Here is a 15,361-nt window from a genome sequence, read left to right as displayed (position 1 = left end):
CAAGATAATTGATTGGTAATAATTCAGTACAATGAGAAGCAATCATACTTATCCATGCCTCAATGCACACAAGGTAGTGGACAGTCACTCAAATAATAGAAATTTATCTTTTGCTTAAAAGTATTCAAAAGTTGCAAAGTTGGAGCTATCTTTGATTTTGCTTGTTGTTTCGATAGCCCATAGCACATGTATGAATAGTCAAATACATGCGACTTTTTGTCTATTTCTTACCAAAATAATTTTTGTGAAAAACTGCATATAAATAGCTAAATCAAGCTATTGTGAATAGCTTAATAAAGCTATATAGCTATTTCAAGCTATATAGCTAAATTAAGAGATTGTACTGGACCTGCTTATTTCCCATCGATAAGATTTTCTTTATATATTCTGCAAATTCTCTCTGCATTTATCATTGAACAAAATTCATATGACTGCAATTATATGACCATATTCTTCAGTTTAGAGAGCATGTTATAGAGGATATTTTGGTTAAAGTTTTGGTCTGTTTCATGCAGTGTTTGAAATATTCTTTCATCTTACACAATTGTATACATTAAGGTTTATTTTATAGCTAAAGTACAAGAGAACTGCAGCATCTAAGACTACATGTACATTGACTTTGAATAATCTACCTGGTATATCCTCAAAAAGGCAACTCAAATACAGGTACATGTATGAAATTGATGTCACAAAATAAGTTTTGGGACTTACACTTACTCTTATAATTCGTATACATATAAAGCATATAAAAAATAGAAAAGAATTAAAGGTTCATCAGGTGACAGCTCAATCATGTATGGAATATTATTAGGCCAAATAATAAAAATATGTGTGGTTCCCGTTACCCGACCGTCCCTATTTTAGATCCCCGACCCTAAACTTTTTTCGGCAATTTTCATATTTATTTTCCGGAATTTTCGCGATTTCCGTCATCCACCTCGGTATTAGTTTTAGTTCCAGCAATGGCGGCCTCCATGCAAAAATCGTTTCAACACGTAGTGCAAGTGTTTGATGGTGTTAAATCTAAAGCAAGCTAGCATGGCACGGCAGTTTACCTTTTTCCAGCGTCATGTTTTTTTTTGGTTAGCTCACCTGAGCTGAAAGCTCAAGTGAGCTTTTCTGATCACCCGTTGTCCGTCGTCCATCCGTCCGGCTGTAAACTTTTCACATTTTCAACTTCTTCTCAAGAACCACTGGGCCAATTTTAACCAAACTTGGTACAAAGTATCCTTGGGTGAAGGGAAGCTTAAATTGTTAAAATAAAGGGCCAAGTCCCCTTACAAGGGGAGATAATCAAGAAAAGACAAAAATAGGGTGGGGTCATTAAAAAATCTTCTTCTCAAGAACCACTGGGCCAGAAAAGCTGAAACTTATGTGGAAGCATCCTGGGGTAGTGTAGATTCTAAATTGTTCAAATCATGACCCCCGGGGTTAGGGCAAGGCCACAATAGGGAATACAAGTTTTACATTGAAATATATAGGAAAAATCTTTAAAATCTTCTTCTCAAGAACCACCGAGCCAGAAAAGCTGAAACTTATGTGGAAGCATTCTGGGGTAGTGTAGATTCTAAATTGTTCTTATCATGACCCCCGGGGGTAGGTTGGGGCCACAATAAGGAATACAAGTTTTACATTGAAATATATACATGTAGGAAAAATCTTTAAAAATCTTCTTCTCAAGAACCACTGAGTCAGAAAAGCTGAAACTTATGATGAAGCATCCTCAAGTAGTGTACACTCTAAATTGTTCAAATTATGACCCCGGGGATAGGGCGGGGCCACAATAGGGAATCCCAAGTTTTACATTGATATATATAGGAAAAATCTTTACAAATCTTCTCAAGAACCACTGGACCAGAAAAACTGAAACTTAAGTGGAAGCACCCTCGGGTAGTGTAGATTCTAAATTGTTCAAATCATGGCCCCCGGGGGTAGGGCAGGGCCACAATAGGTATTACAAGGGGGGAAGTCTGGTAATGAACAGCATGGCCAAAGTTACTCAAATGAGCGATGTGGCCCATGGACCTCTTGTTTGTTTTTTGGTTGCAAAAATTAAATAAATATGCCCAAGAGTGGCGAGATTCAGTTAGTTGCTCTGTTTACAGCTGGTTTATAGCAAAAGCAGGCTGATTAGCCCCTTTATTATTTAATGCACGCAAAGGTGTGAACTGTGAAGTCAGGATAGGAAATCACTTCTCGCTTGAAAGCACACAGACAGCTGGCCAGGTAACGTTTATTGGAGTTAGGGGGAAGATAACATGAGAAAACATTTATTTGATTGCATTGATTACGCAAGAATTAGCCCAATGTGTAAGATATATTAACTTGTAAATTATTAAATAATTTATATCAGGATCGTTTCTTTTAAACCGAAAGTAGAAAAAAAAAAGTTCATGAGGAAAAGTGAAAAAGAAGACTGCTGATTTTACCTGAATAAAGTCAACTTGCAAAACACCAATATATATGAGAAATGAGCTTGGAAGTATGAAGTCTTCAATGAGGCAAAAAGGTTTCATGAAAGGATTTAGAATTTTAATAATATTAAATATTTGTAATTCTGACAAATTTGAATGATTCTATTTCATCTTGCTTAGGTGATTTATTTTGTTTTAAACATTACTGTACAAAGTATAGGTGTCACATTCTTTTCCTCTGACAGCTCTTAGCAGAACTCTCATGTCTGTTTTCTATAGTTTCAAAATTTATTATTAAGTAAAATAAGAATTATTCTGGATGAAAGTAATTAATTTCATTTATAAACACTGATTTTAAAAAAAGGATGTTCACCTTAGATATTTTTTTACAAAAAGAACAGATTGTGTTTTCATTATTTTTGATTTAAAAATATTTGTTTCATATTCATAACTAGGGTGCCCCCTACCAATGTTGACTAGTATATTTAACGCCACATTGAAATGCCACTTATTTTTCCTTCACTCTGTTCATCCACAAATAAAACATTTCTTTTCTCAACCATAGTTGGAAAAGACTGAATTCAAAATAAACAAAACATTTATTAGTTATGAGTTATATACTCAGCTCTTCACAAAATATTTCTGTTTTGACACATTCTGTAATGTACAATTTTAGATTTTATATACCTGTATAAAGACTTCCACAGCAGATTCCGATGGAGAAATCATGATCTATATTTAAGATTTAATGTATAATGCTTAAGATATCCATTAATTTTACTTATAATATACAATTCTGAAATTAATATCATCCTTTAAAAACAAGGACAGCACTTATCATCTTCGTAAAAACTTAACATTCTAAGAAAAGAAAATATAATATCCAAATAACAGTTAAATAATTCAATTTGCTCATGCTGATTTTCTTCAAACATTGTATTTTCTAGATGAGTATGAACTCGAATGAATAGAATCAGCAAACAACTGTTTAAATACCCAAAACATTTTATTCACACATTAAAGCACATATCTAATCCATATGCCTAAGAGAAAACATATCTAACACTCTACACATAAAATAGTTCACTTATGCTAATGAAAAGAAATAGGTATTATTTAGAAAAATTTAGAAAATCATTTTGTAAAAAAAAAAAAAAAAAAAAAAAAATCCCTACCTACCTACCCTATTTTTTTGGAGGTGTAACCAGAACCACACATATTTTTTTGTTTGGCCTTAATGCTGAGTTTCCAAATGTCAAAATTAAGGGTATTCGATATATTCCATACAAGTTGTCAATCATTTATAAGTGATTTATACAGAGGTTCATTTGCATATAAATGTTGTTAACATTGTTTTACTGTCTTTATTAACTTGTAATACTAAATTTTATAAATTGACAAATTCATTCTTTTTAGAAAGTGCATATAATTTGGAAAAGAGACCATCAATCCAAGGGGGGGGGGGGGGGGGGGTATCGCATGAAAGCAATGATTATAGAATATTGTAAGGCTGGAGGAGTTATAGTACAACAGGTAGGCAAGTAATGGTACTTTGCTCTGGAAATTTTTCGCCCCAGTTAAGTTTTATTTTTCTCATTCTGCCCTCCTTACAAATAGGTGAATTTAAAACGGGACAAATTCGAAGAAGGCAGCATATATCTTTTAAACACAAATGTGTCTTATCAAATTTTAAAAGGGCAAAATTGTTTTCAAGGGTGAATGAGTGAATATTTTAAAAATTAGAATGGGGTGAAAATATCCAATAATACAAGTTATGTGTATTAACACAGTACATATGCATTTCTCTTTTCTTTATAATGAAAATAATTTGTTCTGTAAAAGGACAAATTTTGTTCTGATTTGTTTCAAATAAATAAATATGTGCCAGATTTATTATTTTGCAGGCACCTATTAGTTACCATCAGTTGTGCGTCAAGCTGTGCAAAAATTCTATGTCATGTTACAGAATCTTTCTTAAATACAGGTATATGTCTGCTCATCTGGCAATCTTAGGACATCACTGGATGGTTTTGTTTAAAAAGATTACAGAGTTAACACACACTTCCAGCATGAAGACCAGCCAGTTGCCTCACCTGTCCTGACATTGTTAAAGGTAAATGGTCCTTTCAGAAAAGGATCTGACAATGCAAAGGCTTGCTAATCAATTAAAGATTTCTATTTACTAATAGGTAATTAATTTGAATTTCTGTAGCTTAAAAATTTAATGATGTGAATTAAAAAAAATATTTTAATCAAAATTATTTTTATTTCAGTACTTTGTGACAGTGAAAAGACATGGCTTTAAATTACTGCATCAGAGATCAATCCTGGTTATAAATCTGAGGAAAACAATAAAGCATCACTTCGAGCTACTTTTATCACTGCCTTAATAAGATGTCTGCATGTGTAACTAACAAAGGACAGTGACCAGTTGTAGCTATGATATCAGAGGGCATCCTGAAAACACTCATCACTAAGAATAGAAAACTTCAAATGAGTTTTGTATCAATCCTTTTGAATTTCATCTGGCTGGAAATTTCAGTAGCCTTTAGCATCCTTCAAGCATTTCATGAAGTACATGTACAAATTTGCAGGTATAAAATGTTTGAAACAGATTGCTTGTCCCAAATAAAAAAAAAAAATTCTCTTCCAATTAACAGTGTCATAAGCAGTTGATTGATATCACAGTTCCACTGGCATAGTATTTGTAGTTGAATGGTGCCATTTTTAAGAAAACTTTTCACAAAAACCTGGAAAACATCAGATGGAAAGGAGCATCTACAAGAAAAACAGTGAACACTTTCTTGAATATTAACAATGATATATCATGCCCATTTACATCCTTTATATAAACTTATTAACCTAATCATAGAGAATTATGTACAAATTTGTCCTTTTGTGTATTTATAGTGTATTAAATTGATTTTACTAATTTATAAATATTTATGTTTTTCACAGCCATTAACATTTACAAATAGTAGTACATATAACATAAAAATATTACATGTTTAGTAGGATAACGTGAAATTGTTGTACCACTAAAACCATCGCTGACCTCGCCTCGGTCAGCAATGGTTTTTAAGGGGTAAGAATTTCACATCATCCAAAATAAACAGGTAATATTTTTCTTGTTATAGAATGCATTTTAAAGAAAACATCAAGGTGAAACAAAAGTGCAAACATTCCGCACCGTTAACATCTTTTTATTACTGTATATACTGTTAACCGTAGTCATGCATTTTCAACCATTGGTATGTAATGTTTGGCATGCAGTATGGTAATAGTACTTGTTAACAAATGTTTTTTAAACCAATCAAATTTGACTATTTAACATGAAAGTGTATCATATAACAAATTGATCTAGCATAATGGTGCTGTAAGTGCAACCATGGAATGTGAGCTTGTGTGAACTAGCTTGATCCTGAATTATTAAGTTTTGAATATTGTAATAAAGAATTGTGCAGCCTAAACTTTAACTTGTACCTGATTTAAATGGAGTTCCGTCATTAACAACTTGGAAGATGTCACACTCTTCATGAGTATAATAACGGGGGGATCTGCTTCATTTGCAGATACATGGATAACACATTCACTCAAAGCACTGTCCCTTTTTCTGTACCTTGTGCAGCCCTGTAATATATAATGACAAATGGAGAAAGATGCCTATTTCAAGAAAAAAAGTCTGTCTCATAATTGTAGGAGTATTGGAAAGGGGGGGGGGCATGAAACTTGGCTGTTAATGCAGTTTGTATGTGTAAATGAAAAAATGCCTTCTTCTTTGTAGAATAAAAAATGATTATTTTTTTAGTGTGTACGTGTGACCATTTTTATTTCTGAATAGACAGGGTAGCCTACAGATTGAGCTGACCATTTTTATTTATTGTAGTAATTAAATTAAAAAAAAAAAGTGTTTTTTACAAAGATCATATGTTATCGACATGGTATTCAACTTTGTATTCCCTTGGTCGATGCAATTGGGTACATCTATTTTTAGTCCCCTACCTGTGAAACCGGAGGGACTATAGGTTTCCTCTGAGTCTGTCCGTCCGTCTGTCTAGCTGTCTGTCTGTCTGTCAGTCTGTCCCACTTGGTTTTCCGCACTTTTTTTTCTAAACGCTTGCAGATATTGAGCTGATTTTTGGTGTGTGACTTTACCTTGATGTGTTATAAACATAGTTTGCATTTCGTTCCGCTTCATTGATTTTTGACGGAATTATGGCATTTTCAATTTTTAATGGGAACCAGATTACACTGACCGGTAGGGGACTAGTATTGCTAATGCAATACTCTCAGAATGCTTGCTTTATTTGCTTTCAATGACATCGCATTCAATATCCCAATCTCATGTATACCTGTCCAATACTCCAAATTATACCATTGTAAGCTAAATCAATGCTTTAAATTTATGAAACCAATCTGTAGATAAGCGTACCTTCTGAATACAGACGATTTTAGCATAAAAACGATTTAATTTTCCCTTTATGCTTAGGTATGTTGGCTGATCTTGGCCCCCTCGGAATAGCTTATGTTTACGTTATGTAATGAAAAAATAAAGCAATTAAACACTATTTACCTGCATCTATCAATCCATTTTCTCCTCTTCTTTGCAACAATCGGGAATCAAAACAAACTACAAGTTTAATAATTCCACTGCGATGCTTACAACTTAAGTAATTAATCCATTCTCTCCAAGAACGCTCAGGTACCCGGGAGTTATAAAACGAAAGTGAAAGTCAACGAGACTTACAGACCTTTTGAATTTTCCTATAGTATACATGATAGATAAGTGTAATAAATATAATTTGTGAGCAAAACAAACTACAAATTCTACTGGGGGTGCTTAAAACTAAATGCGAAGCTGTAATCCATTGTCTGTAAGAATGGTAAGTTATAAAACGAAAGTGAAAGTAAATGAGAATTAAAGGCTATAGTCTTGGGAGCAGTTGTTATTTCATAAATAATTTGAATAGGTGATATCACCTATTCGAATAAGTGATATCACCTATTCAAAATGATTAAGTGATATCACCTATTCGAATAAGTGATATCACCTATTCGAATAGGTGATATCACCTATTTGATTTGAATAGGTGATATCACCTATTCGAATAAGTGATATCACCTATTCAAAAGGAATAAGTGATATCATCTATTCGAATAAGTGATATCACCTATTCAGAAGCTGAATAGGTGATATCACTTATTCGAATAGGTGATATCACCAATTGAATAGGTGATATCACCTATTCGAATAGGTGATATCACTTTTTGGCAGTAAATACCAAAACGGCGCCTCATACTAAAGAGAATAAAGTGGCACCTGCCCGCGGACAAGTGATTTTCAAATTAACAAAAAAACATCACATAATCAAATGTCTTTTGTGTTATCACTATTAAAGTATCATTAATCACAGGAAAGCACCTGTTTTCACTGCTGTTGGAGTCTGGTTCCCGCCCCCGCCACTCCGTTTTCACTTCGTTTTGGGGGTGAAAACGGTGGCGAGGGCGGGAACCAGACTATACATCACGCGAGAACTTTCATGGCTGCTGACGAGAACGATTGGTAAACACGGATTTATTTTATCTGGTTTTCGCGTATATGATTGATTGTATGTTATTTAACGTCCCATTCGAGAATTTCTCACTCATGTAGAGACGTCACCATATACCGGTGAAGGGCTTCAAATTTTGACCTTTACTCGGCACTCAGGGCCATTGAGCAGTGAGGGATCTTTATCGTGCCGACGCATGCCGTGACACGGGGCCTCGCTTTTTAAGGCCTCATCCGCAACTTTCACTTCAAAGTACCGAGCGCATGTCGAAGGAACAGTTGCTACCCATTTTTTATCGACTTAGGTCAGTCGCGGCCGAGATTCGAACTCACGACCTCCCGATCACAGAGCGAGCGCTCCACCGACTGAACTACCGCGAACGGTGGTTTTCGTGTATAAAGGGCTAAAAGATGACAGTGAATAAAAATTTCGTGTTATCGGAAGTAAGTTGTATGTAAATCAATTTATTTTGCCTGCAGTCCCCCGTATCTCAAAAATGAATTTGCACAATTACGGAGATACTGTGGAATTGTAGCCCTCTCCAGAAAATATCAGATTAAAAAAAAATTGGAGAGGGCTACATTATTGCAGCTAAAACAAGTTGCTGTCTTTTAAAAAAGAACTGCAATACTTGGACCATATGCATGTGTTTCTAAACGAAATTCAGAGAAAATTTCTAGATTTAGTGATTATACAAAAGTGTAATTAAATTATTATTTTTTTAAGTGTTTCTTGTAATTTTCATCGTTATTTAAGTCTGCTTAATTGGGCTGTAATGATAAAAAGAAATTATTACCTTGAAATGAAATGTTGATCTAGGTATCTATCACAATTGTAATGTAGCCTTTAAAATTAACAACAGAATTAAAAGAGGCTTAAGCATGCAGGTATCGTATTGGTTTAATTTTAAATCCATTGGCGAATCCAGGGAGGGGGGGGGGGGTGTTTATGGACGTTGGAACCCACATTATTTTTGCAGAAAGAGGAAGAGAGAGAGAGAATACTTTTTTTCTGTAATACAGATATTTTTACGTCTAGTATTTTCAATAGAATAAGTACTTCAATCTCTGCACTTTCTGCTCTCTAGAAAGTTTTGATTATTGCTTTCCTCCGTGTACCTTCACAACCTCGGCCCCGGGCCTCGACCACCAAGACGTAACATGAAAGATTTCACTTTGATTTCATCGGAAGATTACGGCGAACGTACGGCTATGCCATTTTTGGATCATCTTCTGAAGTAATTAACTTTAAGAAATATGAATAAAAAGGCATGAAAGGGGGTATGCATAAGAGAATATTTCTCTCCTTATATTATGGGGATATTTTAATCAATGAAGAGAAAGGTTCAAAATGTCCCTGTAGTATGTTGGGGAGGGGGGGGGGGGCTCACTTTTTCTAAAGAAAAAAAACTTTTGTTATGATTTTAATATATAGTTTTGATTTACATTGGAAGCTCCTCCGCACTCGGGAAGGTTCTAAATATGGAAAATCAAACATTTATATAAAAAAAAAAAAAATCGAAAAGTTGGATGAAGCTCCCCCCCCCCCCCCCCCCCAAATAGGATTTTACACTGTGGTGCACAGGTTATTTTTATTTTATGTATTTATTTATTTATTTTTTTTTTTTTGCTGGTCAACTCTTTTTGGAGGTTGCCCCCTTTGAAAACCGTTGCTACGGGCTTGAATTTAAGTGCCTGCAGTGTGACCTAGAACCCCCCCCCCCCCTTTTCAAAAACTGCTGGATCGGATCCTGTACTCGAGCACTAGAGGGTCTTGAGTTATCTAACGCAATGCTAGGTTATCGATTAACTCGATCAATTTAAGAACACAAAAAGATTAATTTCGTGTGTGTGTTTTCTCTGTCTCTTTTTAAATAACGGATTGGTTAATATACAACACCTGCAATCGTAATCTCTCGGCAAAACAACGTGTTTTTCCGAGCTCGCAAGAAACGTCTTAGAAGACAATATCATCGCACATGTGTAGACCTAGGCTATTTGGTCTTGCAAGAACAGGTGTGTGTGCACTGTTTGCTAGTGACGCTTAGACTGGTGACGTATACACCAGTTTCATAACATATTCTAATTCGAAAAGGGCGAATTGTTCTAAGGGCAAGTTGTCTTAGATGCAAACTCTCAAGCATTCTCGCGCATGCGTCGCCTGACTTAAGCCCATGGCATCCGGTTAAACCCCGCTTTTATATTTTCTACGTTTACCACAGGGTCCACGCAAAAACCTCAGCCTACTCATCTTTAGGGATGCCCAAAAGGCATTGATAAATAGCACTTCATATGACATATTTGAAATTGTAAAGTCTTCCTCTGATTGTTTTCATGCGTTTTTGGAATAAAAAGATCTCTCAATGGCTGAGATCTAGCGTTTATGAGGAATGGCTAAGCTCTGTACAAGGGTCTTTCAATAAATAAATTCAATCCCTCAAAACGTTCCCCGTTAACATTTATACGTCTTTAGTCTTTGTATCCATAACCAGAAAACCTCAGCCTACTCATCTTTAGGGATGCCCAAAAGGCATTGATAAATAGCATTTCATATGACATATTTGAAATTGTTAAGTCTTACTTTGATTGTTTTCATGCGTTTTTGGAATAAAAAGATCTCAAAATGGCAGAGATCTAGCGAATATGGGGGTGGCTAAGCTTTGTATACTTACATTTCTTCAAAATTTTATTTATTTCTCTATGCTTTTTGCAGCAACGTTTTCAGGTACAGAGAAATACCCTGAGGACCGGTATTTGGACTTTCTTTGCAGGAAATCTGCTTAACTTTCCTAAGTTACCATTGGTAGTCCTTCCTTTGGTTGTATGTACGTGCTGTGCTGAACCTCTTGAGTAAAAAGAAAATTTATAAAGCTTATTTGGAGGTCTTGGTTCTCTTTGCAATAACAGAACCACAGCTTTCCCTCTCATTCCACATTCTATTCTTTATCGTCCTATTCAGCCATAAAAACTAAACCCATGTTACGGCATCTATCACTTAAGTTTATCAAATCTTCTTTTCTGTACAAATGTTCATTTTCTGACAGACCATTGGACCATTTAACGTGTATTTTATCTTGAGCGTTTGTAAGGAAATAAGGCAACCATCTGATAGAATTATTGTTAGATTAATTTCCTTTGTCAGAACTCTATAAACGGTTCTGACGATGAAATGTGTAGTGTTTTAGCAATGTCTATCAATGTAAATCTGGCACTTCAAATATCACGTTGCTCACAGCATCGATATTATATGTTGTCCCCACAGATTTTGATTGACCAGTTTGACAATCTTTTAATTCTACTTTTTACTTCTGAATTTCTGAATCCATCTGAAAGCTATACAGCGTTAAAAACTAGTCTTTCACATAACAAAATCATATCTTTAATATGAGTTCTTCAGCTATTTATGTAATGAAGCAGTTTTCACAAACGCCCTCTTTTCGTTTTCTTGGCCTAGAACATTTTTAGCTCAGTGTAGTGACAATGCTTACTTTAAAAGTGAATTCATTTGCGGGGACAAAAGGAAAAAGCATGGAGTTTTCTGTGATTAGGAGTTCTTTAATCACATTTTTCAACTGATAGAAAATAAAATTAAATACTTACTTCTACATTTATTATGCTAATAAAATGTACATGAATGTTGCATTACTTATTGAATGACCCTTGTAGGTCTAAATTTTAAGCCCTTCGGATCGCCAGTATTCGGACCGTTCACGGTAGCTCAGTCGGTAGAGCGCTCGCTCCGTGATCGGGAGGTCGTGAGTTCGAATATCGGCCGCGACTGACCTAAGTCGATAAAAAATGGGAAGCAACTGTTCCTTCGCCATGCGCTCGGCACTTTGAAGTGTAAGTTGCGGTCCTTCGGATGAGACCTTAAAAACCGAGGCCCCGTGTCACGGCAGGCGTTGGCACGATAAAGATCCCTCACTGCTCAATGGCCCTGATTGCCGAGTAAAGGTCAAAATTAGAAGCCCTTCACCGGTATATGGTGACGTCTCTATATGAGTGAAAAATTCCCGAATGGGACGTAAAACAGCATACAATCAATCTACACGAAAAGAGGAAGTCTCTTGTTGTGACCTTCAATTCGACACTGAGATCTATCGAAGACGTTTTATGAAATAACAATATTCATTTTCATTCATACATTTATGCCTTCCATATGCTCAGAATGAAAATTTTTACCTGAGACTATTCATTACATAACATGCAAGTAGTTTACGAAGCTTAAGTTAACACATTATATAATTATATACCAGATAGCTAAATTCTTAAACCAAAAATGCTTAGTAATAGATACATATGAATGCATAAAACATATTATTTCCAATTTAGCTCCAATAATATTACATTATGCCTTCCATATGCTCAGAATGAAAATGTTTAAACATATTATTTCCCGCAGCTTTGTTATTTTTCAGCCAGAATACAAAACTAAGAATGAATGTAGTTGTAAATATGTCATTTATTAATGACACAAAGGTAAGACATTAAATTTGATATTATAATTAGGGATGTCAATTTTGTCAATAATTCATATTCGAATATTCAATGAAAGTATTCGAATATATTCGAATATTCGATAAAATAAATAAAATCTGTTTTATTTTAAATATGCATCATTCTACTCTCATGAAAGGTTTAGCGTAGGTATACTTATATTGGAAGTAAAATTGTGTGAAGGCTTTTGTAGGTGTACAATAAGAAATTCCATTTGATATTTGCCAATGTTTGAAATAAATGATTGATTTAAATGTAGAAAAGAATAATTTTAACAAATGAAACGTGTATTTATAGTAGCTCCAACTGAGGAACCAGTCGTCTTACAAAAAAGCAACGTAACGGTATACTGTTCAGATTTCAATACGTGTAATAAATTACAATTATCTGCCTGATAAGAGATATGATTATAATCTTTGATACAATGAAAACAAATATTTGCATAGACAATTTTCCTAGATAATTAACTAATTTCCCGATAATGAATATAAAATTCAGGATTATGTACAATCCGAGGTAATCAAGTAATTTACACATTTATTCTGAAATTAAGCTCTTTACAATATTAATTACAGATTAATTCTATCGGACATTCATTCAATGATCAACTAATTTTATTTTGATAAGTATACTCTTCACGCCTTTTAGACATTCTTAGATTTCATTTATTGTCCTTGATTATAGATCCGATCGTATCTAACTAATAAAAGCTATGAAAGTACGTTTTGTATTATACATAAAGCATTATTGTACAATTCATTAACACCTTACTCAAAACAAAATACATGTTATTTGGTAGATTTATAAGCTAAGAAAGTAGTGAAAGAAATCAGGCGATCGAAATTGATCGCTAGTAAATTAAACAGAGATAATTCTAGCACTGTTCTAATTAAAATTTATTAATCACAGTACTCCTTTTTATGAAATCTGAAAAACACCGAATATTCGAATCTTAAATTCATATTCGAATATCAACTCATCGAACGAATATTCGAATGTTCGAATATTCGTTGCCATCCCTAATTATAATATATTACTTTGAACTCGAAATAAGACACCAAAGAGTCTGACACACCTGTTTCATACTTATATATTTTACTAGAAAAAGATGTTAATGGTAACCTGACAACAAAACTTTCTGATGAACGTGATGACTTTAACTTTTCTTTCGTCAACTTCCCTTACTTGTGTAGCAGTATACCCTTATCACCTGCATATGGGATTTTTATCTCCCAATTGATTTCGATACGCAAAAGCATACTTCACATACCAACAATTTTTAAAACGAAGCAAACTATTGACAAACAAGTTTATGAAACAAGGATATCAACCATTTTGCAAGCTATATGGCCGATACATGACCTTGTCAGCAAATACAATCTATCATTAAGTGGAATGCTATTAATGCTCATATTAATTGTAAGGCCAATATTTAAACACTGAATTGTCTACGGATTTTTCCGTTTGCCCGATCATGACAGTGAGCACACGGCGGGTATGACTGCACGACTCCTCCTCCATGGCACCTGATCCCACCTCTGATGTTTTTAAAGGTTGATCGTGTTTGGTCTGCTTCCGATTTGGGTGAATTCCAAAAAAATGACCAAACACATATTTATCAACCTGCACTAAAAATACAGGCAATGGGAATATATTTCTATGTCACAGCATATGTCTTTACATTGTGTCTAAATACCTGCCAAATATCTCATTGATATCTCTATTCATAACAAAGTTGTGCCCAAAAATGATGCTGAAATGTCAGGAGTGCAAAAATTTTTTGTGACATTTTGAAAATTCAATATGTTTTGAAGATCTGTGGAAAAAATAATAATAGTTTATGTTGGGAATAGACTTTCCTGATAATATCCAAAGTACTGAGCTTTAAATGTTGACTGTAGCAACTTTTGTTTGAACAAGTTGTGGTCATGGCTGATGTTGAAAAAAAAATGTTATACCATGTCAGTAGTGCAACAGAAACAAGAGGCCCAAGGGCCTTAACGGTCATCTGAGTACAATACAAGAATTTAGAGTATCCATAGAGTATAAAATGAACTGAAAGGTGAAGCTTTGTTGCCCAAAAGCAAGAAAAATAGGGTGATCAGGATCAACAAATTAGTCTAGCATTCATTAACAGTTCATAAATTAGGTTTTAATCTGTTCCCTATTTATCACTATCCCCATACAGTATATTATCAAACTATCAGTGCTTATGTACTATCTTAATTCCTTGTTGAAATCTCTTACATTGGCCTATCTTGGTCTTTGATGAACATTTAGTAAGACAAGTTATTTTTGTCTCATTTTTATTTATCTATTACTTACAAGTCTACCTGATCATTAAAACTATGAAAGTACTTTTTGTATTATACAATAAAAATTCTTGCATAATTCGCTTATTCTATTAACCTTTCAAGTACATTATTTACAGTGATTAATTATCAAAAGTAAATGGCAAAGGGGAATAACTCCTCTCAGTAGATAACAAATTAATAGAGCCCTAGCCAGGACCAGAATACTTGACCAAATGGTCCAGATGTTCAAAAATCTGGTAAAAATACGATTCCTTATTAAAACTTTTACTCTCTTTGCCTCTGATATGCCCAGGTGCAGAGAAGATTTTTAAAGAAATAATGCATTTTTACTACAGTTTCACTATATTATCAATAGAGCCCCCCTCCCCATCGAGAAACACCAGAGCCTCTCACCCTGGGACCAGAAGTTTGCTCATCATAAGTAATCACTTTGTTTATCTGCTTCACACTAAGGAGCAGACAGGATTATTTAATAGAATTAATGCATTTTCGCTATATTATCAAGAGCCCCACCCTTACACCAGCACATCTGACCCAGGGGTCATGTAATTCACTACTCTGGAAGAAGCACTCTTGCTCATCAT

This window comes from Saccostrea echinata, unplaced genomic scaffold (genome assembly GCF_033153115.1).
Source record: "Saccostrea echinata isolate AGI-Se365-2 ecotype Australia unplaced genomic scaffold, CSIRO_AGI_Sech_v1 ptg000030l, whole genome shotgun sequence".
NCBI lineage: Eukaryota > Metazoa > Mollusca > Bivalvia > Ostreida > Ostreidae > Saccostrea > Saccostrea echinata.
Note: the sequence above shows the minus strand (reverse complement) of the source record.